The sequence below is a fragment of the Lepisosteus oculatus genome, chromosome 14 (genome assembly GCF_040954835.1).
Source record: "Lepisosteus oculatus isolate fLepOcu1 chromosome 14, fLepOcu1.hap2, whole genome shotgun sequence".
NCBI lineage: Eukaryota > Metazoa > Chordata > Actinopteri > Semionotiformes > Lepisosteidae > Lepisosteus > Lepisosteus oculatus.
In genome coordinates, this window is record NC_090709.1 from 45,991,525 (window position 1) to 46,018,034 (window position 26,510).

A 26,510-nucleotide genomic window follows, 5' to 3' on the forward strand; every position below is an offset into this window, starting at 1 on the left:
CCTGGTTAGTACTTGGATGGGAGACCGCCTGGGAATACCAGGTGCTGTAAGCTTTTAAGCGCAGGAGGCGCCCTATCCCCGCTCGCTCATTCCCCTGTTCACACGTGCAGTGCGGCTTTTCCGTCTGTTTATTTGTCAGCTTTGGCGAGACACGGGTGCTTGTGTATTAGCGTGAGCGTTTTTTATTCTGATCATGAACAGTTTTACAAGTCCGCAAAGGATCGAGGAAAGGTTTATCGCCAGCTGAAAAGAGACACAGCGCTTCGGCTGTGGAGACTTGTTCGGCTGGCGTTCGGGGAGTCGCGTTTTTCAGAATTGTATTGAGATCGTTTTCCACAGAGCTCAGATGTCAAAGCACAGCAGCAGCTCTCCACAGCGATCCTCTATAGCGCCCTTTCAGCTCCGTCCTCATTGGAAGGAAGCAAGAGTGAAAGGCTGAAGTGAAATAGAGCGGGGACGAAGGCAGTGAAGAGAGAGAACGTGGGAAGAAGAGAAAAACGCAAGGGAAAAAAACCAGCGTCGTAAAAGAGGTGACGGAGCTGTCCTCTCTATAAGAAGGAGAAGAAGAAGAGGATTTGTTTGTCTTTAGTAAGACTTTGTTTTTTGTGAATTTTTGTGTTTTTTTTGGTGTTTTTTGTTGATTTTTGAAGCCCTCCCCTTCAGCCTAGCTCTGTTTGGGGAGGGGAGAGACTTTTGGTTTTTTTTTGTTGCTTTTTTGTTGCTTTCTGAGTCCTGTTTGTGTTTTAATGGAAGGAAAAAACATGGAGGCAGAGAATGTTATTGTAGTGGAGGAGGAGAGTGGTGTAGGAAAGAGAAGGATGAGGAATTCGGACCGACCCCCCCGGCGGCTTTTTGCAAGGGCGCATACTGTTGTGGTGGATGTGAGCGGCGTGGAGAAACCGTCTGCGGGTGCTATTATCGCAGCTGTGCACGGCGTCTGTGGGGAGGGCTCTCTTTTTGCCTGCCACCCCCGGACGCCAAAAGAGTTTGAACTGACTCTGGACTCAAAGGAACATGCAGACGCGGTGGCTGTGGGGCTGGATGTGCAGGGCACACCCTGCTACTGCCGCTGGCTGGAGCGGAAGGAGGTAGTGTTGTCCTTCCTCCATTTCCCGGCATATATCTCAAACGAGACTATCAAGGAGAAGCTGAGTAGCTGGGGGGTGAGAGTGATTTCGGACATCAGGATGCGCCACTACCCTGGGACCACCATTGCTGATGGCATGAGGTTTGTTCGGATTCGCTTTCTCGAGCATGTACAGATGCAGCCATTCAAAATGGGTGAGGTATTTCGCGGCATACCCCGGTGGGCGTGTCGCGGTATCACGCGGTATCACGCAGTTCACGTGTGTCACGTGACTAACTATCCGGCGTCGCCTTGTAAAACCGCCAGGGGGAGCTTAACCTCTCATGTACAGCATTTGAGCCTTTAATTTTGAACTGTGTATTACAGCATGTTAATCATCAGTCATTAAAATGTTGGTATATTTTATGAAAGCAAGATTGCTCAGTTGGACAAAAGTACACAACCTACCTTTATCAGAAATATATATGCATCAAAGCCTTTACTGAAGATATTACTAATAGTATTAATAATGGATGACCTTGGACAAGCTGTATACTCAAAGTATAATTTCTTTAGCACATTTGTACAAGCACTTGGAATCTGTCCAAGCCATACTTTGTCAGGCATTTTGTTTTACTTCAACGGGCATAAAAACTTCCTTGCTTTTAACAGGGCGTTTCATAATTTCTAACTACGAAAATGATTTAAAATGCGACACCTATCATGAAAAGAAAAAAATACACACCAGTATTCCATTTCTCCCTAAACATTGTAAGCTTCGAAGTCTTTAACTAACGTGATACCGGAGTCAACAAGCATACTTTTAGAATTTGATTAAAAGGGAATATAATATGGAATCGCGTATCTCAAGAAATTAATAACGATATAATTATATTCATGTTGCAAAAGAACTGCAACGGACATAAAAACTCCCTTGCATGGTTTCATTACGACCAGAATCGGTCTTGAGATATTTTTAACTTGATTTACAGTTTTTGAGAGGTATGTCTTAACACCGATACTACAGTGCTTAAGTACTGCTCACGTTTATGTTTCTAGGTTTATATTATGCATTTCATACGGTCAAATTACTTTTGAGCAACTAATAAGAAGCGCGAAACGGTATGCGTTTTACTTTCGTTTTGTGCTGGAACCCGTGGATTGATTAGAGATATCAAGTACATACAAGTCATTTTTTAAATGTTGTAGTTCGTCTTGAAAAAATGTTACGAGTACATCATCTATCAACAATCACACAGGTTCTGTTTCCATATTGCGGATTTTGGTTAGGTATTATCAAATCCGATGGCGCTGTTAGTTTACTGAGTCCCATGTCACATGGTCTGTGATTGAAACCTGTAAAACTGGTTTAATTCATCACAGCCAGCACTCTTCAGGTGTGAGGGTCAAGGGGACAAGGGGATCGTGAGCTGTGTCTAGGTGAATGGTTCCCTCACGAGCTTCTTTCCAGTGACCTTGCCTGGGGGCACCGCCACCTCGTTGATCTACCAATATGCTGACGACACCAGACTGACGTTGGCGGAGATCTCAGCCATTTTAGAGGTGGTGCAGGCCTACTGCGCTGCCTCGGGCGCCAAGGTAAACTTGGAGAAGTCTGAGGTCATGCCGGTGGGGAGGGCAGACCTTGCCCCGCTCTTCGGTTACCCTTTCAGGGTTGAGACGGGTCACCTGAAGGTCCTTGGCGTCTACATTAACGCTGATGAGCAGGCCACTGGGCTTCTCCTGTGGAAGGAGAAGCTCATTAAGATGAGGGCCAATTAAATCGGTGGAGACACAGGTCCCTGACCCTAAAGGGAAGGGTCCTGCTCGTTAACACACTGTGCCTGTCCCTCTTGTGGTACCCACTGTCTGTGATGCCTCTTCCTGAACGGGTAGAGAATGAGATTAGGCAACTGGTGGTTGGATTCGTGTGGGAGGGGAAGCCTCCGCGGGTCACTCATGACATCCTTATTGGGGAAATCTCCAGGGGTGGGCTGAAGCTGTGTGATGTAGGCCTGAAGCTGAAAAGCTTTAGGCTGAAAGTAGTGAAGAAGTTCCTTGACCTGGATAATGTCAGCATTTGGAAGATTGGTATGGCAAGCTACCTCGAGACTTGCGGGGGCTTGGGGCAGGAGACTCTCCTGGTGAGGCTCACTCCGGGGTTGATAAAACATCTGCCCTCCTTTTACAGGGAGGTCCTGCTGGCGAGGGGGTAGTTCATGTCCCAGCATGTCTCCTACACGCCGGAGACCCGGGCCCAGCTTCTGGAACAGCCTCTGTTCCTCAACCCCCTGCTGGTGTCTCGATGGAACAGGCAGCTCTACGGGGCTGGCATATCCAAGGTCAAGGATCTTCTTTATGAAGTAAAGGACGGATTTCTGCCCACCCAGGCTATTGTCGACGCTGTGCGAGAGGTCGACGACGAGCTGCCTGTCAGTAAGATCCGTCAGGATTACGAGCAGCTCAAACTCGGTCTCCCGGACAGTTGGCTGGAGAAGCTCCATCTACAAGACGGGGCAGCAGGCCCGGGCTGGCCGGAGCTGAGGGTGAAGTGGGGGGACCGTGGGGTGGACCTCCTGGGGTGCACCACCAGCATGTTCTACAGGCTGATGATGGCGAAACGCTTCAGAGTGCCGGTCTCAGAGGTGTTCTGGGGTAAGATCTTCCCCCAGCTCGAGCCAGGGCGTACTTGATGGTTCTGCTGGATTGTCTGTTTCGCTCTGTTCGAGGAGCTGTTCTTGACGGGGTGCCCTAGAAAGAGCTGTTCCTCTTTGGGTACCGCGGGTCTGAGGGGGGGGGGGGGGTTAATGCCATTTTAGTGAACCTCCTCCTCAGCCTAACGAGGACAGCTGTCTGGGAGAGGAGGAACCTCATGATGTACGATGGCCTGAAGCCAGACCTTGTCAGGCTGTACATTGCCAGGGTGAAGGGCTGCTTCTCTTTCAGCCTGGACTACTGCAGGGCTGAAAGGCAGATGGCCGACTTTCGCAGGATCTTCTTAAACAATAACATCTTTGTGGACCTGCGGGAGGAAGGCTTGTACTTCCGGCTCTGAGATGGGGGTGTCTTTGAACAAAAGACACACACGGCTCCACCCTTTTCCACCCCTGAATAGAATTGGACAGTTGAATAGCATTTAATTCACATCGAATAGCATTGGTCCCTGACTAGCATTGGTGAAGCTCAGCAGTGGGCCACTGGGCACAATTTCCCACCGTTTCCATAGTGTAGTGGTTATCACGTTATCACGTTAGACCGTTACACAGACAGTTTCCATGAGACGTTGGACTTCCGATATTTAGAAGGATCCGTTTTTCAAGAAACATTTAAATTGATTCTTTTATCAAGCTCGTAGTTTTCCTTCAAATCTTGAAAGCTCTCAGTGAGAACATCATAGGCTGCAGGACGCCCCGTAACTTGATTACTTCAACAGAAAGAAGAGCAGACAGCTCCACAAATATGCGAGGCGCAGAGAGCGCAAGGCGAGCCGCACACGTTTCGGTGGCTGAGAGAGGGCAGTTTTTGCTTCTGCATTTCCCAAGTAAGGACGCATGACAACAAGCGATCGCGGTGCTCATCTACGACATAGTGGTGATGAGTTTTCAGTACGTGTTCTTCTGAACGAGCAATGAGGTTGCCGCCTCGGACAGCTGACTGCACACTCTCATTGTGCCACGTGATGAGAATTCACCAGGCTCGTTCAGTCATTAGTCACATTCCATCGTTTGCCATAAGCAGACGCTGCGAAATGATGTGGATATCAGTTCCCAGTCTTGTGGAAGAGGAGGAAAAGAGCACACAAGGGCTCGTCCGGGAGTTGAACCCGGGACCTCTCGCACCCTAAGCGAGAATCATACCACTAGACCAACGAGCCACAGCAGCACTTTCCATTTCAATCTGTCAGCGAGCTTGAGGATGGGGGAGAGGCGTCATTCGCTCGTCCAGTCAGACCTTCATCAATAAGTCAAGAAAGCCGCAATTACACGACTGCCTTGTAGACGAAGGGAAGTGAACTGTGCCCGGTAAGAGGGGAACAAGCGGCACTAGGTGACGCCGAGGCATAAGCCCCAGCGAGGGGGGTTGGTTTGTATGGTACAGCGCTTGCTTTGCATGTGGGAAGTAGCAGGATCAATTCCCGCATCCTCCAGGTGTGTGCTTAGAGCTTGATGTGCCAAAAGGTGTCCTTTAGCCTGTGGTCACGCCTTGCATGGAGAGCATCATGCAGCTGTCAAGCGTTTCGCAGCCACACCCCCTTTTCATCTTCTCTCTGGCTTAAGCGTCTCCGCCACTCTCTCTTGACATTTCATGTCAGCTTGTCAGAAGTCCGAGTGACATTTTTAATGGCTGAGTGAGGGCACGATGCTGAAGCAGAGAGGCCACTTCAGCCAGAGAGACTTGTGCTAGGTGAGATCTGAAAGACGGACTCACAACAGAAACAGACCAAAAATGTATGGGTGAGATCAAAAGGCAAATGCAACATTCAGCAGAGGGCGTCTAAAGATTAGGGAACGGGCGACTGAAATCCATGTGAGGCAAACTTTCCAGTGTGTGTCCTGCAGCTGGGTTTGTTGGTGTAATTGGTAGTGCGTCAGTCTTGTCATCTGAAGGGCCTGAGTTTGATCCTCACACGGGGCAGGGCTGCTTCCTCTCTTGCTCTTTTCAAACACTTGCGGCAAATTTTCGCTCATAACCACGTCTGGAATGCGTGACCTTTACACGGGCGAGAAGCAACGCCGCATCCCTTTTCTAAAGAACATTCACATTCAGAAATAAGTCAAGAAATTTGCCATTACTTTCGCTCGCACTGCTGTCAGCCTGCCCATGTTGACCAAAGAAAGATTCACTCGGCGTCAACATGACAGAACAGCGATCACTTGAAAACAATGTTCCACACTCCGTAAGCAAGAACTTCAGTGTTTGCAGTCACCCGATATGCCGATAGTCAAAGGAGCGCAAAACACGAAGCGTCAAAAGACAAGATGAGTTGATGGAAAGAGCGTTGAATTGATGAGCACAAAAGTTCAGCTCGTACAATAGGCAACGAAGGTCCCAGCGTCGTCATCGCACTTGAAAGGACTGCCTTGCAGACCAAGGGCAGTGGGCGGTGCCCGGTAAGAGGGGCAGAGGCGGTAAGACATGATGCCAAGAAGCATGAATTGAGGGGGATGAGCTTAAATGGTAGAGCGCTCGCTTAGTATGCGAGAGGTAGCGGGATTGATGCCCGCATCCTCCAGGTCTGAGTTTAGAGCTCCAGGAGCCTGGTGCTCTCATTTAGCCTCTGTGACTTCTGACAGGTGCTCCTCCGTTGCAGAGAGAATGTCCTTCAATTGTCAAGCGTTGAAGGGCCACACCTCCTTCCCAACCTCAGTCTGCACTGAGTGCGTCTCCGGCATTTTCTCGTCCAATTTGTCAGCTTAGCAAGTGAAAAGTATATCCGAGTGAAAACAGTGCTGATAATACTCTCAGGAATTGTTAGAAGACGTGCTTTTGATCATCGATTGCTTAACAATCACATTCGTTCGACTTGAGCAATCAAGCTCGTAGTTTTCCTTCAAATCTTGAAAGCTCTCAGTGAGAACATCATAGGCTGCAGGACGCCCCGTAACTTGATTACTTCAACAGAAAGAAGAGCAGACAGCTCCACAAATATGCGAGGCGCAGAGAGCGCAAGGCGAGCCGCACACGTTTCGGTGGCTGAGAGAGGGCAGTTTTTGCTTCTGCATTTCCCAAGTAAGGACGCATGACAACAAGCGATCGCGGTGCTCATCTACGACATAGTGGTGATGAGTTTTCAGTACGTGTTCTTTTTAACGAGCAATGAGGTTGCCGCCTCGGACAGCTGACTGCACGCTCTCATTGTGCCACGTGATGAGAATTCACCAGGCTCGTTCAGTCATTAGTCACATTCCATTGTTTGCCATAAGCAGACGCTGCGAAGTGATGTGGATATCAGTTCCCAGTCTTGTGGAAGAGGAGCAAAAGAGCACACAAGGGCTCGTCCGGGAGTTGAACCCGATACCTCTCGCACCCGAAGCGAGAATCATACCACTAGACCAACGAGCCACAGCAGCACTTTCCATTTCAATCTGTCGCGAGCTTGAGGATGGGGGAGAGGCGTCATTCGCTCGTCCAGTCAGACCTTCATCAATAAGTCAAGAAAGCCGCAATTACACGACTGCCTTGTAGACGAAGGGCAGTGAACTGTGCCCGGTAAGAGGGGAACAAGCGGCACTAGGTGACGCCGAGGCATAAGCCCTAGCGAGGGGGGTTGGTTTGTATGGTACAGCGTTTGCTTTGCATGTGGGAGGTAGCAGGATCAATTCCCGCATCCTCCAGGTGTGTGCTTAGAGCTTGATGTGCCAAAAGGTGTCCTTTAGCCTGTGGTCACGCCTTGCAGGGAGAGCATCGTGCAGCTGTCAAGCGTTTCGCAGCCACGCCCCCTTTTCATCTTCTCTCTGGCTTAAGCGTCTCCGCCACTCTCTCTTGACATTTCATGTCAGCTTGTCAGAAGTCCGAGTGACAATTTTAATGGCTGAGTGAGGGCACGATGCTGAAGCAGAGAGGCCACTTCAGCCAGAGAGACTTGTGCTAGGTGAGATCTGAAAGACGGACTCACAACAGAAACAGACCAAAAATGTATGGGTGAGATCAAAAGGCAAATGCAACATTCAGCAGAGGGCGTCTAAAGATTAGGGAACGGGCGACTGAAATCCATGTGAGGCAAACTTTCCGGTGTGTGTCCTGCACCTGGGTTTGTTGGCGTAATTGGTAATGCGTCAGTCTCGTCATCTGAAGGGCCTGAGTTTGATCCTCACACGGGGCAGGGCTGCTTCCTCTCTTGCTCTTTTCAAACACTTGCGGCAACTGTTCGCTCATAACCACGTCTGGAATGCGTGACCTTTACATGGGCGAGAAGCAACGCCGCATCCCTTTTCTAAAGAACATTCACATTCAGAAATAAGTCAAGAAATTTGCCATTACTTTCGCTCGCACTGCTGTCAGCCTGCCCATGTTGACCAAAGAAAGATTCACTCGGCGTCAACATGACAGAACAGCGATCACTTGAAAACAATGTTCCACACTCCGTAAGCAAGAACTTCAGTGTTTGCAGTCACCCGATATGCCGATAGTCAAAGGAGCGCAAAACACGAAGCGTCAAAAGACAAGATGAGTTGATGGAAAGAGCGTTGAATTGATGAGCACAAAAGTTCAGCTCGTACAATAGGCAACGAAGGTCCCAGCGTCGTCATCGCACTTGAAAGGACTGCCTTGCAGACCAAGGGCAGTGGGCGGTGCCCGGTAAGAGGGGCAGAGGCGGTAAGACATGATGCCGAGAAGCATGAAGCGAGGGGGATGAGCTCAAATGGTAGAGCGCTCGCTTAGCATGCCAGAGGTAGCGGGATTGATGCCCGCATCCTCCAGGTCTGAGTTTAGAGCTCCAGGAGCCTGGTGCTCTCATTTAGCCTCTGTGACTTCTGACAGGTGCTCCTCCGTTGCGGAGAGAATGTCCTTCAATTGTCAAGCGTTGAAGGGCCACACCTCCTTCCCAACCTCAGTCTGCACTGAGTGCGTCTCCGGCATTTTCTCGTCCAATTTGTCAGCTTAGCAAGTGAAAAGTATATCCGAGTGAAAACAGTGCTGATAATACTCTCAGGAATTGTTAGAAGACGTGCTTTTGATCATCGATTGCTTAACAATCACATTCGTTCGACTTGAGCAATCAAGCTCGTAGTTTTCCTTCAAATCTTGAAAGCTCTCAGTGAGAACATCATAGGCTGCAGGACGCCCCGTAACTTGATTACTTCAACAGAAAGAAGAGCAGACAGCTCCACAAATATGCGAGGCGCAGAGAGCGCAAGGCGAGCCGCACACGTTTCGGTGGCTGAGAGAGGGCAGTTTTTGCTTCTGCATTTCCCAAGTAAGGACGCATGACAACAAGCGATCGCGGTGCTCATCTACGACATAGTGGTGATGAGTTTTCAGTACGTGTTCTTTTGAACGAGCAATGAGGTTGCCGCCTCGGACAGCTGACTGCACGCTCTCATTGTGCCACGTGATGAGAATTCACCAGGCTCGTTCAGTCATTAGTCACATTCCATCGTTTGCCATAAGCAGACGCTGCGAAGTGATGTGGATATCAGTTCCCAGTCTTGTGGAAGAGGAGGAAAAGAGCACACAAGGGCTCGTCCGGGAGTTGAACCCGGGACCTCTCGCACCCGAAGCGAGAATCATACCACTAGACCAACGAGCCACAGCAGCACTTTCCATTTCAATCTGTCGCGAGCTTGAGGATGGGGGAGAGGCGTCATTCGCTCGTCCAGTCAGACCTTCATCAATAAGTCAAGAAAGCCGCAATTACACGACTGCCTTGTAGACGAAGGGCAGTGAACTGTGCCCGGTAAGAGGGGAACAAGCGGCACTAGGTGACGCCGAGGCATAAGCCCCAGCGAGGGGGGTTGGTTTGTATGGTACAGCGTTTGCTTTTTATGTGGGAGGTAGCAGGATCAATTCCCGCATCCTCCAGGTGTGTGCTTAGAGCTTGATGTGCCAAAAGGTGTCCTTTAGCCTGTGGTCACGCCTTGCAGGGAGAGCATCGTGCAGCTGTCAAGCGTTTCGCAGCCACGCCCCCTTTTCATCTTCTCTCTGGCTTAAGCGTCTCCGCCACTCTCTCTTGACATTTCATGTCAGCTTGTCAGAAGTCCGAGTGACATTTTTAATGGCTGAGTGAGGGCACGATGCTGAAGCAGAGAGGCCACTTCAGCCAGAGAGACTTGTGCTAGGTGAGATCTGAAAGACGGACTCACAACAGAAACAGACCAAAAATGTATCGGTGAGATCAAAAGGCAAATGCAACATTCAGCAGAGGGCGTCTAAAGATTAGGGAACGGGCGACTGAAATCCATGTGAGGCAAACTTTCCGGTGTGTGTCCTGCAGCTGGGTTTGTTGGCGTAATTGGTAGTGCGTCAGTCTCGTCATCTGAAGGGCCTGAGTTTGATCCTCACACGGGGCAGGGCTGCTTCCTCTCTTGCTCTTTTCAAACACTTGCGGCAACTGTTCGCTCATAACCACGTCTGGAATGCGTGACCTTTACACGGGCGAGAAGCAACGCCGCATCCCTTTTCTAAAGAACATTCACATTCAGAAATAAGTCAAGAAATTTGCCACTACTTTCGCTCGCACTGCTGTCAGCCTGCCCATGTTGCCAAAGAAAGATTCACTCGGCGTCAACATGACAGAACAGCGATCACTTGAAAACAATGTTCCACACTCCGTAAGCAAGAACTTCAGTGTTTGCAGTCACCCGATATGGCGATAGTCAAAGGAGCGCAAAACACGAAGCGTCAAAAGACAAGATGAGTTGATGGAAAGAGCGTTGAATTGATGAGCACAAAAGTTCAGCTCGTACAATAGGCAACGAAGGTCCCAGCGTCGTCATCGCACTTGAAAGGACTGCCTTGCAGACCAAGGGCAGTGGGCGGTGCCCGGTAAGAGGGGCAGAGGCGGTAAGACATGATGCCAAGAAGCATGAATTGAGGGGAATGAGCTTAAATGGTAGAGCGCTCGCTTAGCATGTGAGAGGTAGCGGGATTGATGCCCGCATCCTCCAGGTCTGAGTTTAGAGCTCCAGGAGCCTGGTGCTCTCATTTAGCCTCTGTGACTTCTGACAGGTGCTCCTCCGTTGCGGAGAGAATGTCCTTCAATTGTCAAGCGTTGAAGGGCCACACCTCCTTCCCAACCTCAGTCTGCACTGAGTGCGTCTCCGGCATTTTCTCGTCCAATTTGTCAGCTTAGCAAGTGAAAAGTATATCCGAGTGAAAACAGTGCTGATAATACTCTCAGGAATTGTTAGAAGACGTGCTTTTGATCATCGATTGCTTAACAATCACATTCGTTCGACTTGAGCAATCAAGCTCGTAGTTTTCCTTCAAATCTTGAAAGCTCTCAGTGAGAACATCATAGGCTGCAGGACGCCCCGTAACTTGATTACTTCAACAGAAAGAAGAGCAGACAGCTCCACAAATATGCGAGGCGCAGAGAGCGCAAGGCGAGCCGCACACGTTTCGGTGGCTGAGAGAGGGCAGTTTTTGCTTCTGCATTTCCCAAGTAAGGACGCATGACAACAAGCGATCGCGGTGCTCATCTACGACATAGTGGTGATGAGTTTTCAGTACGTGTTCTTTTGAACGAGCAATGAGGTTGCCGCCTCGGACAGCTGACTGCACGCTCTCATTGTGCCACGTGATGAGAATTCACCAGGATCGTTCAGTCATTAGTCACATTCCATCGTTTGCCATAAGCAGACGCTGCGAAGTGATGTGGATATCAGTTCCCAGTCTTGTGGAAGAGGAGGAAAAGAGCACACAAGGGCTCGTCCGGGAGTTGAACCCGGGACCTCTCGCACCCGAAGCGAGAATCATACCACTAGACCAACGAGCCACAGCAGCACTTTCCATTTCAATCTGTCGCGAGCTTGAGGATGGGGGAGAGGCGTCATTCGCTCGTCCAGTCAGACCTTCATCAATAAGTCAAGAAAGCCGCAATTACACGACTGCCTTGTAGACGAAGGGCAGTGAACTGTGCCCGGTAAGAGGGGAACAAGCGGCACTAGGTGACGCCGAGGCATAAGCCCCAGCGAGGGGGGTTGGTTTGTATGGTACAGCGTTTGCTTTTTATGTGGGAGGTAGCAGGATCAATTCCCGCATCCTCCAGGTGTGTGCTTAGAGCTTGATGTGCCAAAAGGTGTCCTTTAGCCTGTGGTCACGCCTTGCAGGGAGAGCATCGTGCAGCTGTCAAGCGTTTCGCAGCCACGCCCCCTTTTCATCTTCTCTCTGGCTTAAGCGTCTCCGCCACTCTCTCTTGACATTTCATGTCAGCTTGTCAGAAGTCCGAGTGACATTTTTAATGGCTGAGTGAGGGCACGATGCTGAAGCAGAGAGGCCACTTCAGCCAGAGAGACTTGTGCTAGGTGAGATCTGAAAGACGGACTCACAACAGAAACAGACCAAAAATGTATCGGTGAGATCAAAAGGCAAATGCAACATTCAGCAGAGGGCGTCTAAAGATTAGGGAACGGGCGACTGAAATCCATGTGAGGCAAACTTTCCGGTGTGTGTCCTGCAGCTGGGTTTGTTGGCGTAATTGGTAGTGCGTCAGTCTCGTCATCTGAAGGGCCTGAGTTTGATCCTCACACGGGGCAGGGCTGCTTCCTCTCTTGCTCTTTTCAAACACTTGCGGCAACTGTTCGCTCATAACCACGTCTGGAATGCGTGACCTTTACACGGGCGATAAGCAACGCCACATCCCTTTTCTAAAGAACATTCACATTCAGAAATAAGTCAAGAAATTTGCCATTACTTTCGCTCGCACTGCTGTCAGCCTGCCCATGTTGCCAAAGAAAGATTCACTCGGCGTCAACATGACAGAACAGCGATCACTTGAAAACAATGTTCCACACTCCGTAAGCAAGAACTTCAGTGTTTGCAGTCACCCGATATGGCGATAGTCAAAGGAGCGCAAAACATGAAGCGTCAAAAGACAAGATGAGTTGATGGAAAGAGCGTTGAATTGATGAGCACAAAAGTTCAGCTCGTACAATAGGCAACGAAGGTCCCAGCGTCGTCATCGCACTTGAAAGGACTGCCTTGCAGACCAAGGGCAGTGGGCGGTGCCCGGTAAGAGGGGCAGAGGCGGTAAGACATGATGCCGAAAAGCATGAAGCGAGGAGGATGAGCTCAAATGGTAGAGCGCTCGCTTAGCATGCCAGAGGTAGCGGAATTGATGCCCGCATCCTCCAGGTCTGAGTTTAGAGCTCCAGGAGCCTGGTGCTCTCATTTAGCCTCTGTGACTTCTGACAGGTGCTCCTCCGTTGCGGAGAGAATGTCCTTCAATTGTCAAGCGTTGAAGGGCCACACCTCCTTCCCAACCTCAGTCTGCACTGAGTGCGTCTCCGGCATTTTCTCGTCCAATTTGTCAGCTTAGCAAGTGAAAAGTATATCCGAGTGAAAACAGTGCTGATAATACTCTCAGGAATTGTTAGAAGACGTGCTTTTGATCATCGATTGCTTAACAATCACATTCGTTCGACTTGAGCAATCAAGCTCGTAGTTTTCCTTCAAATCTTGAAAGCTCTCAGTGAGAACATCATAGGCTGCAGGACGCCCCGTAACTTGATTACTTCAACAGAAAGAAGAGCAAACAGCTCCACAAATATGCGAGGCGCAGAGAGCGCAAGGCGAGCCGCACACGTTTCGGTGGCTGAGAGAGAGCAGTTTTTGCTTCTGCATTTCCCAAGTAAGGACGCATGACAACAAGCGATCGCGGTGCTCATCTACGACATAGTGGTGATGAGTTTTCAGTACGTGTTCTTTTGAAAGAGCAATGAGGTTGCCGCCTCGGACAGCTGACTGCACGCTCTCATTGTGCCACATGATGAGAATTCACCAGGCTCGTTCAGTCATTAGTCACATTCCATCGTTTGTCATAAGCAGACGCTGCGAAGTGATGTGGATATCAGTTCCCAGTCTTGTGGAAGAGGAGGAAAGGTGCACACAAGGGCTCGTCCGGGAGTTGAACCCGGGACCTCTCGCACCCTAAGCGAGAATCATACCACTAGACCAACGAGCCACAGCAGCACTTTCCATTTCAATCTGTCAGTGAGCTTGAGGATGGGGGAGAGGCGTCATTCGCTCGTCCAGTCAGACCTTCATCAATAAGTCAAGAAAGCCGCAATTACACGACTGCCTTGCAGACGAAGGGCAGTGAACTGTGCCCGGTAAGAGGGGAACAAGCGGCACTAGGTGACGCCGAGGCATAAGCCCCAGCGAGGGGGGTTGGCTTGTATGGTACAGCCCTTGCTTTGCATGTGGGAGGTAGCAAGATCAATTCCCGCATCCTCCAGGTGTGTGCTTAGAGCTTGATGAGCATCGTGCAGCTGTCAAGCGTTTCGCTGCCACGCCCCCTTTTCATCTTCTCTCTGGCTTAAGCGTCTCCGCCACTCTCTCTTGACATTTCATGTCAGCTTGTCAGAAGTCCGAGTGACATTTTTAATGGCTGAGTGAGGGCACGATGCTGAAGCAGAGAGGCCACTTCAGCCAGAGAGACTTATGCTAGGTGAGATCTGAAAGACGGACTCGCAACAGAAACAGACCAAAAATGTATCGGTGAGATCAAAAGGCAAATGCAACATTCAGCAGAGGGCGTCTAAAGATTAGGGAACGGGCGACTGAAATCCATGTGAGGCAAACTTTCCGGTGTGTGTCCTGTAGCTGGGCTTGTTGGCGTAATTGGTAGTGCGTCAGTCTCGTCATCTGAAGGGCCTGAGTTTGATCCTCACACGGGGCAGGGCTGCTTCCTCTCTTGCTCTTTTCAAACACTTGCGGCAACTGTTCGCTCATAACCACGTCTGGAATGCGTGACCTTTACACGGGCGAGAAGCAATGCCGCATCCCTTTTCTAAAGAACATTCACATTCAGAAATAAGTCAAGAAATTTGCCATATCTTTCGCTCGCACTGCTGTCAGCCTGCCCATGTTGCCAAGGAAAGATTCACTCGGCGTCACCATGACAGAACAGCGATCACTTGAAAACAATGTTCCACACTCCGTAAGCAAGAACTTCAGTGTTTGCAGTCACCCGATATGCCAATAGTCAAAGGAGCGCAAAACACGAAGCGTCAAAAGACAAGATGAGTTGATGGAAAGAGCGTTGAATTGATGAGCACAAAAGTTCAGCTCGTACAAAAGGCAACGAAGGTCTAGGCGTTGTCATCGCATTTGAAAGGACTGCCTTGCAGACTAAGGGCAGTGGGAGGTTGCTGTTTTGAGACGGAGGCATTGGGATGGTGGGCCGAGATCTATTCTTCTTAAGGATTTCTTCATCGTGAAAGATCGGTCCACAGGTCATCCAACGAACTCAGGGAATCATGTTCTACTGAAGGGAGTGAAGTGCTGAAACACATGACATGCCCCCTTGATCTCACATGCACAATTCTGCTGCAATATACACAGCTACCGTCCACACCACGCAGTGGGGCTTCAGCAGAATCTGCTACGCCACCTGTAATTACATATCCAGCTGCACACATATACATGGCCCTTCTGTCCTTTTCAGGATCTCAAAAAAAAGCATAGCGTGGTTTTCCTGCCACATGATTGACCTCATCTCCCTCAGAATGTGCCCCGCCACATTCATTGCTGAAGCAGGACGGAGGCTAACGGACATGTCAGAACAGTGAGGTTCAACGATCTCTCCAAAATATTGTGGTTGTAGTGGAAGAGATATGTTTTAAATTGTACCTTGGTATTTCAAACTCTCTCTAGAATGTTATCCATTTCTATTTTATTTTGACAGGAACTGTTAAAAGGCTAATGACACTAGATGAAAAGAGAAGAAAGAAAACACAACGTTTCAGCTGTGGAGCCTTCTTCAGGAGTGAGGGCTCCACGGCTGAAATGTTGTGTTTTCTTTCTTTTCTTTTAAGCATGGAATAGACCTATTACTTGTTCCTTTGCAGCCTACACATGGTGATGCAGCTCCCCACCTGAACTGCTAATGATACTAGATGCCTGGTAGTTTGTGGTACTTGGTTATTGTCTTATGTTTGCTCAAACTGCATATGTGTTGTAGCAGCGAGGCTTATTAATAAGAAAGAATTAAGTGTTCTGAGCCTTCCCAAATGAGGCCCCATCTCTGTTCATCTCTGTGGTGCAGCCACAGAGAAACTATTCATGCAGGCTGATTTAAGGTTTCCTTTGATAAGGGACAGCTCCCAAAGGGGGATGCACTTAGCTAAGCCTGGCTATCATGATCAATGGTCATCCATTGGCGCCTATCTGTCTAGGGAGTGCCAGATGGACATCTGGACTGCATTCCTAGGTGTCAGGAGTAAATGACTCATATCTCACCTTGATCAACCAATCAGGGACTGGTAGGGCCAAGTAACCCACGTGGGACTTTGATGCCCATGGAACTTTCACCAATCAACGAGCTGAAGTTCCTCCAGGTAAAAACAAGAAACACAGAGAGCCTGTAGTAAGATTCAGGAGAATTCTGTGGACTTTTCTAAAGGGAATTCAAAGGAGAATTCCAGGGCAGGACAGCCCAGGAGCAGAAGGCTCCCAAGGGCAGGACATTCTCACAGAGCGCCTCCTGACCATCCTGAGACTCAGCCCAGACAACCACGGAACGGCCAGTGTGTCCGAGTGCCAGAACTTTCCTTTGTTCTAAGAGTCTAGAGCGGAGGTTGCCAGAGAGTAACCAGAGGATCCACCCAAGGTTAGCACCAGTAGCAGGCCTCGTGAACAGGTTGGAACTGTGGACAGCTGAATCACTATTCAGAACTAGCGCTTCATCAGGAACGAACTGGTCTTCTTCCTGACTTGCTGGGACCCACAGTCATCTTTTCTCCTGTGCGCAAACTTTGCTAGTTAAAGCCAACACTAACTAGCCGGTCAGTGAGCATCAGCAGCGCACCGTCGCAAGCCGCACAGCACAGCCTGGCACCGAGCCAGAGAGCGCGGATTGGACAGCAACAGCCTGCAACTGTTTCTTTGAGTCCGCAGGATATCTGAATCCCCAGAGATTGGATGAGTATTCAACTTCACTGCATTACTGCTCGAGAATTCAATTGTTATCCCAACCAGTTGATATCAATTTAATTCCTAAGAGTTATGTACTTGTTTTGAGTATCTAATGTAGAAGTTATAACCAAGTTCATTTACGAAACGGTCTAAATGAATGATATATTGAACGTATGTCCTTTTGATATGTGTAACACTTTGTATCTGATTGAATATATACCTTTTGTATTCTGATAACCCTCTCGATAAGATCTGTTAGGTTTATATGCATATTCTATGTATTAATAAATGTATCCTCGTGTATTAGTACCTGTGTGTGTGCGTTGTTTGAGTTATGTCGCATGGTTGGATTCTAAAGCCATCAAAAGAATCAATTTTGTGATTTACTGCTACAATTAATAATTGTCCCAGTAAATGCCCAAACCCTACAGAACTGGTGCCTTCAGAAAGCACACTACAGTGTGATTGCATATTTTTGTGTATTTTCATATGTCAATATTTAATTCACTCACATTCCTGTATGATTGGAAGGAAGGCAGATTGGATTTGGCACAGGACGCCTGCTCATATATGTTGATCTTTGTTGGGCTGGAAAAACAATGATAAAAAGTGAAAAAAGCTCTCCCCAACATTTCCCTTCTCTTGGCCATGGTTACACTGCCCTTTCTTTCCTTCTTTTGTCCTTCTACAAAGATTCCAGGGCTCTTTATCCACCATAATATCAGAAGCCAAAAATAACCATCTAATGTGTAAACAGCATTTGTAATGTTGGTAGCTGGAAGAGGTTAAGTATGTTTGCAAGACCTAGTTGATTACACCATTTAGACTGATTAGACTTACCTTGTTTTTTTTTCTCTTTTAAAGGCTGTGCTGGACTGTACCACTATCATAGAAGATTTTTTTCAAGACACATCGCAGTTCCATAGTAGAATTTATCAATAGTAGAATTCCATAGGACATTATTTATCAACATCTAACATTACCCAGTGTGAGACTCTGCCAGTAAACCTCAGAGCATTTAGTTCTCCACTGGTGAAGATGGCTTTCTGAAGTCATGAAATCCACTGCTGGGATGCCTGAGAGACAGTGATTGAATCCTGTCTGGAATTAGGCTCTCTGTTAGTGTTGATCTGTGGGAATTATGTGGTAAAAAGGGAAAACTCCTTTACTTTAGTCACTTTGAAAGTTCAAATGTACAGATCTTCAGAAACCCCAGTCTGAAGGATGAAGCAGGTTCTGCTCAAGGAGTTGCCTACGTTTTGCTCCATTCAATCCAAGCAGATAGTCCAACATTTGCCTTCTCTTGGCCATGATTACACTGCCCTTTCTTTCATCTTTGTACTTCTACAAAGATTTCAGGACTCTTAATCCACCATAATATCAGAAGCCAAAATTAACCTTCTAACATGTACAAATCATTTGCGATGAAAGGAGGTGGAAGGGTTTAAGAATGTTTGTAAGACCTGGTTGATTACCACACATAGACATACTTTGTTGTCAGTTTTTTTTCTCTTTGAAAGGCTATAGGAGGGGTGTGATGGACTGTACCACTATCATAGAAGATGTTTTTCTTCTAAGGACACTTCTGTAGCGGCAAGGCATATTTAAAATACAGGAATTAAGTTTGCTGCTCCCTTGCCAGTCCCTCTCTCCCTCATCTCAGTGCAGCTGGATACAGAGAGGCCATTCCATCTGGTTCACATTTAAGGTGTTTTTCTAGCTGATAGAGTTTCCTGATAAGGAACAGCTCCCAAGGCTGAGATTCACCAGCCACCCTAATAAGTGGTCATCTCTGGCGCCTTACTGTCTGGGAGATTCCATGGGAGAGGTTCATCCCAAGTTTTACAACCCTAAGGTCAGAGGTCACTGTTACTCATCCTCCACCTCAATCAGCCAATCAGGAACTGGTAGGGCAGGGTAACCCCACGTGGGTCTCGAATGCCCGCGGAACTTTAAGCCACTGAACTACCGTAGTTCCTCCAGATAAAACAGGCAGCACGATGCCCAGAAGGTGCCCCTCCAGGACGTTCTCAGACTCAGCTCGGACAATCACGTGACGGCCAGTGTGTCCGAGTGCCAGGACTTAACTTTGTTTTAAGAGTCGAGAACGGAGGTTGCCCACGCATAACCAAAGGATCCGCCCGAGGTTAGCCCAGCAGCAAGCCCCGTGAACCACGGGTACTCCACCTTCAAAGTTCGCCTGATCAACGAGTGAACTACGGTTGGAACTGTCGACAGCTGAATCTCAGGATTCAGGACTAGCGCTACATCGGGAACGAACTAGTCTTCTTCCCATCTAAAGAGTGTGATTGGCTTGGACCCGTAGTCACTTTCCATGTGCACAAGCTCTGCTAGTTTCAGCCAACACTAACTAGCCGGTCTTCAAAGAGCATCAGCAGCGCATCGCAGCAGGAATCTCTCCCTCCTCTCCTTCTCACCAGCCGCACCGGCCACTGCCTGGCACCGAGCCAGAGAGTGCCGATTGCACACAACAACAGCCTGCCACTGCTTCTTTGTGTCTGCGGGAGATCTGAATCCACACAGATCGGATGAGTATTCAACATTCTGCATTACAGCTCGAGAATTCAATTGTTACCTCAACCACAATTGATATCAATCTAATACCTATGAGTGATGTACTTGCTTTTGAGTATCTAGTGTAGAAGTTGTAATCCCAGTTCATTTACGAAACAGTCTAAATGAATGGTATACTGAATGTATGTCCCTCTTGGTTTGGAACTCTTCATGATTTAATATATACCTTTTGTATTCTGCTAACCCACACTCTTAAGATATGTTATGTTTATATGCACATTTTATGTATTAATAAGTGTATTAGTATCTGTGTGTGAGCGTTAATGAGTTAACCCGCAAAGTCGGTTTTCTAATAGCCATCAAAGAATCATTTTGTGACTTACTGCTACAATAAATAATTGTCCCAGTAAATACACAAAACCCCTACACACGCATGGAAACCAATATTTACCTGCTACTCCAGAATGCAGCAGAGAACAGTTGGACAGAAGGTTAGTATCTGTCGATACTGCATCACAGAAGTCAGTCTCTTCCCCCTCATTATGCAGGCTGACTTGTTCACGATGAACTGTCCTCCAGTGACAGTCAGCTGCAATCACTGACTCAGACATGGTGTTGATACACTGAGGGCACTTTGGCTGATTTGGTTAACATGCTTTCCTCTTAAACAGGAGATGCTTAAATCCCAGCAGTGCTTTTCTTCCTGTCTTGTCTTACAAAATGTATCACTATGGATGATTACGTACAGCTTGATTTTGTTTAACGCAAGTTTTCATTTTCTTTCTGGAACAACTTGCTTTTCATGAAATTCATACAGCTTGTTAAAGATGAAATACAAATCTTGCCTTGTATATCGCAGGCTGGTAAGAAAAAAGCATTATTTTCTTTTTTTTAAGCTTGCAAATGGAGAAAAGGACACACGTGAGTCTCTGTTAATTAAAAGGTAAGTGGTTTGAGCCCACCCAGAAATGCACTTCTCATTATTGCAATGTAAACCTCATCTCTACTTATTCGGATTTCTTAGCAAAACCTTAACCCACTTGATATTTGCAAGAAATGTGAATGTTTTTGTTAAACAATTAAGTATGTAAGTCAATATCACTGGGAATGGCCAATAATGACCAACATTCAAGGACATCATATTCAGCCAAGGACTTTGACCTTCGAACGGCTAGCAGAAGAATTCATTTATGCTCTCGATGCATCCTTAGTTAGAATATTTAAAATTACGACACAGATTTGTTGGAGAACTTGACAAGCAAAAAAGACAGTTGGACAGCATGATTATGCTAGGACTGTACATTTGTATTTTAATACTTTTGTATATTTATCTTAATTGTAATATACATGTAACCATAAATGCTGTTCTATGTAAATACATTTTGTTGTATTTTATCATATTTTAGCTGAGGGCACAAGGGAGTCTATTATACCTTCCGAAACTTCCAAGAGAACTATAACAGAGGCTCATATTTTAATATAATTTGCTTTAAAAGAAAACCACAATTTGTACGATATCATCCCTCAATATCGACGTTCAAATGAATGATTTAAAGAAGCAACAGCGATAGGAGAGTACATTGATTTTGGACCAATGTTTGAATCTGAACAATCCTTCCTCCTGGAAAGAAGAAAAAACAGGTATGTTTTGAGTCATGATGATGCTCTTCTGGATTAAAAAAAAAAAACAGTGCAAATTTGTTTCGGATGTATTTTGGATAAAATTATAACTGTCATCGAAGAGAAATTTGATCAGTTGAATGCAGTCGAATCTTTTGACATTTTATATGATGACAGGACGTACATTTAGGACTCAGTACCGATAACGCTGCTGATATTGATGGAGTAGAAATTAAGTGTATTGGCAATTTTATCTGAGGCAAGAAGTACTAGAACACCTCCTATAAAAATGTTAGGATTCAGAGCAAGAAATATTTTTCCACCTCACCCAATGGTATTGCATTAACGAGGCTGAAGCTGGCTTCTTATTCGCCAGCTTCTTCTTCTGCCTTTAATGCTGCTGCTGTGTTGTTATGCCGCCTTTCGCCTGTAGATGGCTCTTTACAGTAATTTTTAAAAGTACTAATCAGGATGGATTACTGTATTTATCCTCAGTAAATGGGAATATGTAAGTAGTGACTATCCAAATAACATTTTTGTGTGAAACACATTTCAGAAAATTGTAAACCAATTTTCAAAACTCACAATAACACAAACACAATAAGTAAATAAGACAAAGGCAAAACATAAGTTCACAGGCACTTTCTGCATATTTACCACAACCTTGCCTTCTGATCATAAAAAGTCTTAAAATCTTGCATTTTACAAGAACTTTTTAATATAAATGGGACATTTAGAACATGGCATATGAGAATATATGGTTAACCGAGGATGAGCAACGGGTGATGGCACTTCCTGCTTCTTGCTATAAACCTACCCCCTGGTTATAAAAACATCTAAAAATTCTGACACTGAGGTGTGAGAGACAATGGAACAGACTATCAAAATCCTGAACTTTAGGAAATTTTTCAAATATGACCCTGTGAACATGGCATGTCCCTCCTTCCTCATTACCAAAACATCTCAATGTTCCAACACTATGTACATTGGTAATTACAACACTTCACTGTTGCATTTCTGAGTTGTGACATTGTGAACATGGCATGTTAAAGTATATAGAAACTCTAGATCAGAACAGGCTTAATGCAATTCATAGTGATTTATCATTTTCTGACTTTCTAAATGAAAAAAAAATTCGGTGATTATGACACTTCGGTATGACATAAAATATGCTCCAATGATAGAATAAATAATCATGGAAAAAATACCCACAGTGGACATTCATAGTTGTGATTATAGGAATGTTAAATATCAGGTGAGTAGCTGCGTCAGCATGCGTAGGCTGCAAAGGAACAAGTAAAGGGTTATTCCATGCTGAAAAGAGAAGAAAGGAAACACGACGTGTTGGCCATGGAGCCTTCTTCAGGTGTTAGAAAGACAGGGCAGTATGCACAGATAATTTTCTTTTTATCTTTGCTTACTGCAGTTTATTTTTGATGACAACATCAAAGACATTAAGGAATTCTTACGGCTAACAGCTCCACATCAACTTCCTTTTATAACTAACCTCATCAGATCTCTCAACTGCACTCTTCCAGTTTCTCACTTCAGAGAAGGATAAAAAACTCAATCATCCTCTACAGAGAAAAACCATCAACACCCCTACCACCTCCACCAATCCTAACCTTGTTGTTACTATACCCTCTGACCTTTCCCTTTCACCCCTTTGCATCCTCAGCTAACATATTTTAATATTACAACACAATTAAAATAGATTGTACAGTATTTACAGTTTAAAATTAAGGTAAATATGTCCAAATATCAAAATCCAACTGCACAGTGCTAACAAAACAATGCTTGTCAAGTTCTCAAACAAATCTGCATTGTATTTTTAAAATATTTCAGCAGAGGATGTGACGGGAGTATAAATGACGATTCAACGATCATTTTTCTTGGGTGAATATGGTTTTCTGGGGAGTTGCGATGTTGGGCATTATTGGACATTTTTGACAAGTGTTGAACAGTCACATTTCCTACAAATATTAAAATGGCTATGGTTTAGCTGAGAAATCCAATCGACCTATGTGAAAACAATGTTTACATCACAGAAGAAACCCATCCCTGGGTGGACTTGAACCACCAACCTTTCGGTTAATAGCTAAACACGCTAACTGATTGCGCCACAGAGACTGACTGGTGGAGTCTCTTCTCGAATCAAAAAAAAAAATCTCTTACCGTTTATTTTGCCAGCCGGTAATATTTCTTCTGCACTGATAACCAAGAACTGAATTTCATGTTTCACAAGCTGTGTGAATTTCATCAAAAACAAGTTTTCCAGAAAGGAAATGAACACATGCTTTTAACGAAATCAAGCCCTTTGTGATTGCCCGAAATGATACGTTCTGTACTACAAGATAGGAAGAAATACACGGCTGGGATTCAAACCGCAGTTCTTTTCTTTAATAAAGATGCACTTTAACCAACTAGGCTACGGTGACAGGACAACCTTCACCTTTTACAGCCACTTGGACACACCGCTCTGAGACATCTGTGTTCAGAAAGCGCTGAACCTGCTCTCAGAGCAAATTGCCTCTTTTACATAGCAGCCCCGACACTGAGAAACGAAGAGAACTGGCTTTTATCTGCCATTTTCATGTCCAATGCGTTTGACATCTCCCAAGGGCGACAGAGTTCTTTTGCAACACTATTTCTTCTTCTTTTTTATTTCTGTACGCTTTGATAAAAAAACGAGAAATCGTGCAAGGGAAAAATGTCTTTTTTTTCATAGAGAAAACGTGCACCAGGAAATGTTGTGTTGAGAAGAGGTGATTTAACATGATACGTGACCTAATTTATCGGAGTAAATGCTCACCCAGCAAGGTCTGGAGAAGTTGGAGAGTCTGGTGGATGTAATAATTATACGGTGTTGTGGAAGAAAACAGTCTTTCTTTGAATTCTCAATCAATCGGAATTCCAGTGCGAAACATAAACCCTTTGTCTGATTTAAAGAAATAATATTTTAAAAATCATAAAAAATCGGAAAACACATGTTTCTCACTTTGAAATTTTAGACGGGGCGGTATATTACTAGTAGCGATGCTGAGCACACTATGGGGGAATTCCGGTTATGTGAAATACCAGCAGTTTAATAAATAACGCATCTGATTTTGAATCATAAGATTGTAGGTTCGACTTCTACCTGGCTCGTGTAAATTTTATTCAAGCTCCTCAGTAATAGATGTCTATTATGTAATGAACCGCACCTAAAAGCAAACATTGGGTCTGTTTCCTTTGTTTTCCAGCATGAAATAGCAAATCGTTACAAAAAGTACCTGCTAATGTCCAATAGCGGTTTTTTTTTTCAAATTACATTTTCAGGCTTCAGACACTTTTTAATAAAACAAAAGTGTCCGGAAACTCCCTAACTTTCAGGTTTGCTTGAACCTGTATTAAAAGAAGTTATTTGAAACTTCCGGGATTCCATTCTCTGATGTAGCTCTCTCTTAAGACGGATGTGATGTTTCGCAGATGTGAACTGTGCCTTCTCTCTTGTGTTCAAGGGTATTCGCTGTGTGAGATCCTAACTGTATGTCCAGTAGGGCTCTATTTTGTTTAGATTATCTATGTGGTGTACAGATAGAACTCAACTACATGGTGTGAATTCCGTGTTTAGGACGAGCAGAACCTGAAAAACGAAAAGCAGACCTCAATGTGATTTGAACATGCAGCCTTCTGATCTGGAGTCAGATATGCTACCTTTGCGCCACGGCTATCAGCACCTTTGAATTTCCCAAAGGAGACAAATCAACTTCACAAAAAAAAATCTCCTGTGAAGAGCGCCGCTCTTCCGAAGAGAGTCTCTTCATCCCAGACCACATTTTATTCTTCCTGCGCAGCTCTTGTGCAGGTGTTGTTCTCAATTACAGATCCAGGAACACTGATTTTTTTTCCCTATTTTTTTAACTTAAGTACCCCATGGTGCAACGGTAGCACGTCTGACTCTAAATCCCCAAGTTCATTTTCAAAGTATATCGGAGTCAACTGATACTGATCAGGTTCTGCTGCTACTGAACCCGCAGTCTTCACCTTAAAGTTCAATTCCCCAAGCCTTTTGACCTTACATGTCCATCCCTTCTCGTCAAAACTCGTATTTTCACAGAGTACCCTTCAGAAATCGCAGTATTGAATGAAAAAACTCCAGTAGATCTCGGCCGCTGTTGGTGATTTTCCTTTAAAAATAAATGAATCTCTGGAAATTTTACGGAGTGTATCACTTTCACTGAGACCGAGAAGTGTTAAGCTGTACATGAGTCTTTGTGGTTCGGTTGTTAACCAAAAGGGTGGTGGTTTGAGCCCTCCCAGGGACACTATGAGCCTTTTAATGTACACACCCGTCTCACTTTATCTCCACGGCCGGTCTTGTACCGCAATCAAATACAGAGCCCGTAGGAGGCAGTTAGCTCGCATATATAGCTCACTGTGTATATAATGAAGAAGTAGAGGTTAGTTTCTCATCTGCGCGTTACAGAGCCTTACGCAACTCGTACTGTACCAATAGCTAGGGTTTGATCCCTGCACGGGCTATTAGTTGAAAAGCCATTGTAAATGACGTGTAAGAGATTTATAGATACTGTAGATCAGTGGTTCTCAAACTGTGGTACGCGTACCGGCAGTGGTACGTGGAGTGCCACCAGGTGGTACGCCAAATGACCCTGGAACTGTGTAGTGTGCACTGAAAAATCGGGACGGGTTTTCATATTTTGTATTTTAATACGTGTCGAATACGCAGCCTACGTACTACGATACAGTGCATGCTAATACTTCAGTGGACACAAGAGATACTCTGTAATTCTATACCACTCTATAGGAATGCGTGCTACGGATGCAAGTGACCAATTGTATTTAAAAAAAGCTATTGTATCTCCAGCAAATAGGGAGAAAGGAGAATGTGCGTGATTTTGGAACAATGCCAACATTGTAAACACAGGAATGCATAGAAATACGTGCTACGAACGCAGGCAATCTTGTGAGCACACGAAAGAGTGATAACAGAAAAATATTTAAGAACTGTTCGAATTTGAGAAAAATACACCAAGCGTCTCTGTGTTTCGCTCCCATGCGCATGAAATAAAAACTTTAAATACGGAAATAAAAACAGAAACGCGGAAAAATGCAAGCTTGCGGATTGCTAAAGCAGGTAAGCTACACTATTTTTGAAGAACCTTATTTACCGTTGGCAAAAGAGCTGACACGTATTATGTGTGGAGAAAAAGCTGCTAAACAGCTCGACCTGCTGCCCCCCTCCCCCTGAAAGACACAGTCTTTCATAGAATTATTGAAATTAAGGATTATATCAAAAGTACACTCATAGAGCGCGTTAAGATGAGCAGATGTTTTTCACTGCAATTAGATGAGTCTGTAGTCGATTTGGCCAATTTGCTCGTTTACGTTAGATACGAGTTTGAGGGTATGTCCCATGAAGACTTTCTGTTCTGTAAACCGCTACCAACAGGAACTACAGGAGAGCACATTATTCAGCTTCTGAATGAATTTTTCGAAGAGAATGGCCTCGACTTGATAAAATGCGTCTGAGTTTGTACAGACAGTGCTAGAGCAATGACAAGCCGACATAACGGTGCAGTTGCACGAATTAGAGAGGTTGCTCCAGAAATTAATGTACGCATTACAACATCCACCGCGAGACCTTTGCCGTCAAGAAAATGCCTGACGATTTAATATCTGTTAGACTCTGTTGTGAATTGTATCAAGG

General features: G+C 45.8%; 5 non-coding genes across 5 annotated transcripts; all 5 read right to left on the bottom strand.

The window, feature by feature from the left end:
- Positions 1–4,868: 4,868 nt before the first annotated feature.
- Positions 4,869–4,940, bottom strand: trnap-agg (transfer RNA proline (anticodon AGG)). Its single transcript has one exon. It is a non-coding gene; the product is annotated as a tRNA-Pro (tRNA).
- A 2,117-nt stretch (positions 4,941–7,057) lies between these two features.
- Positions 7,058–7,129, bottom strand: trnap-cgg (transfer RNA proline (anticodon CGG)). The gene has a single exon. It is a non-coding gene; the product is annotated as a tRNA-Pro (tRNA).
- A 2,116-nt stretch (positions 7,130–9,245) lies between these two features.
- Positions 9,246–9,317, bottom strand: trnap-cgg (transfer RNA proline (anticodon CGG)). The gene has a single exon. It is a non-coding gene; the product is annotated as a tRNA-Pro (tRNA).
- A 2,115-nt stretch (positions 9,318–11,432) lies between these two features.
- On the bottom strand, positions 11,433–11,504 carry trnap-cgg (transfer RNA proline (anticodon CGG)). Its single transcript has one exon. It is a non-coding gene; the product is annotated as a tRNA-Pro (tRNA).
- Positions 11,505–13,619: 2,115 nt separating this feature from the next.
- trnap-agg (transfer RNA proline (anticodon AGG)) lies at positions 13,620–13,691 on the bottom strand. Its single transcript has one exon. It is a non-coding gene; the product is annotated as a tRNA-Pro (tRNA).
- Between the last annotated feature and the right edge of the window lie 12,819 nt (positions 13,692–26,510).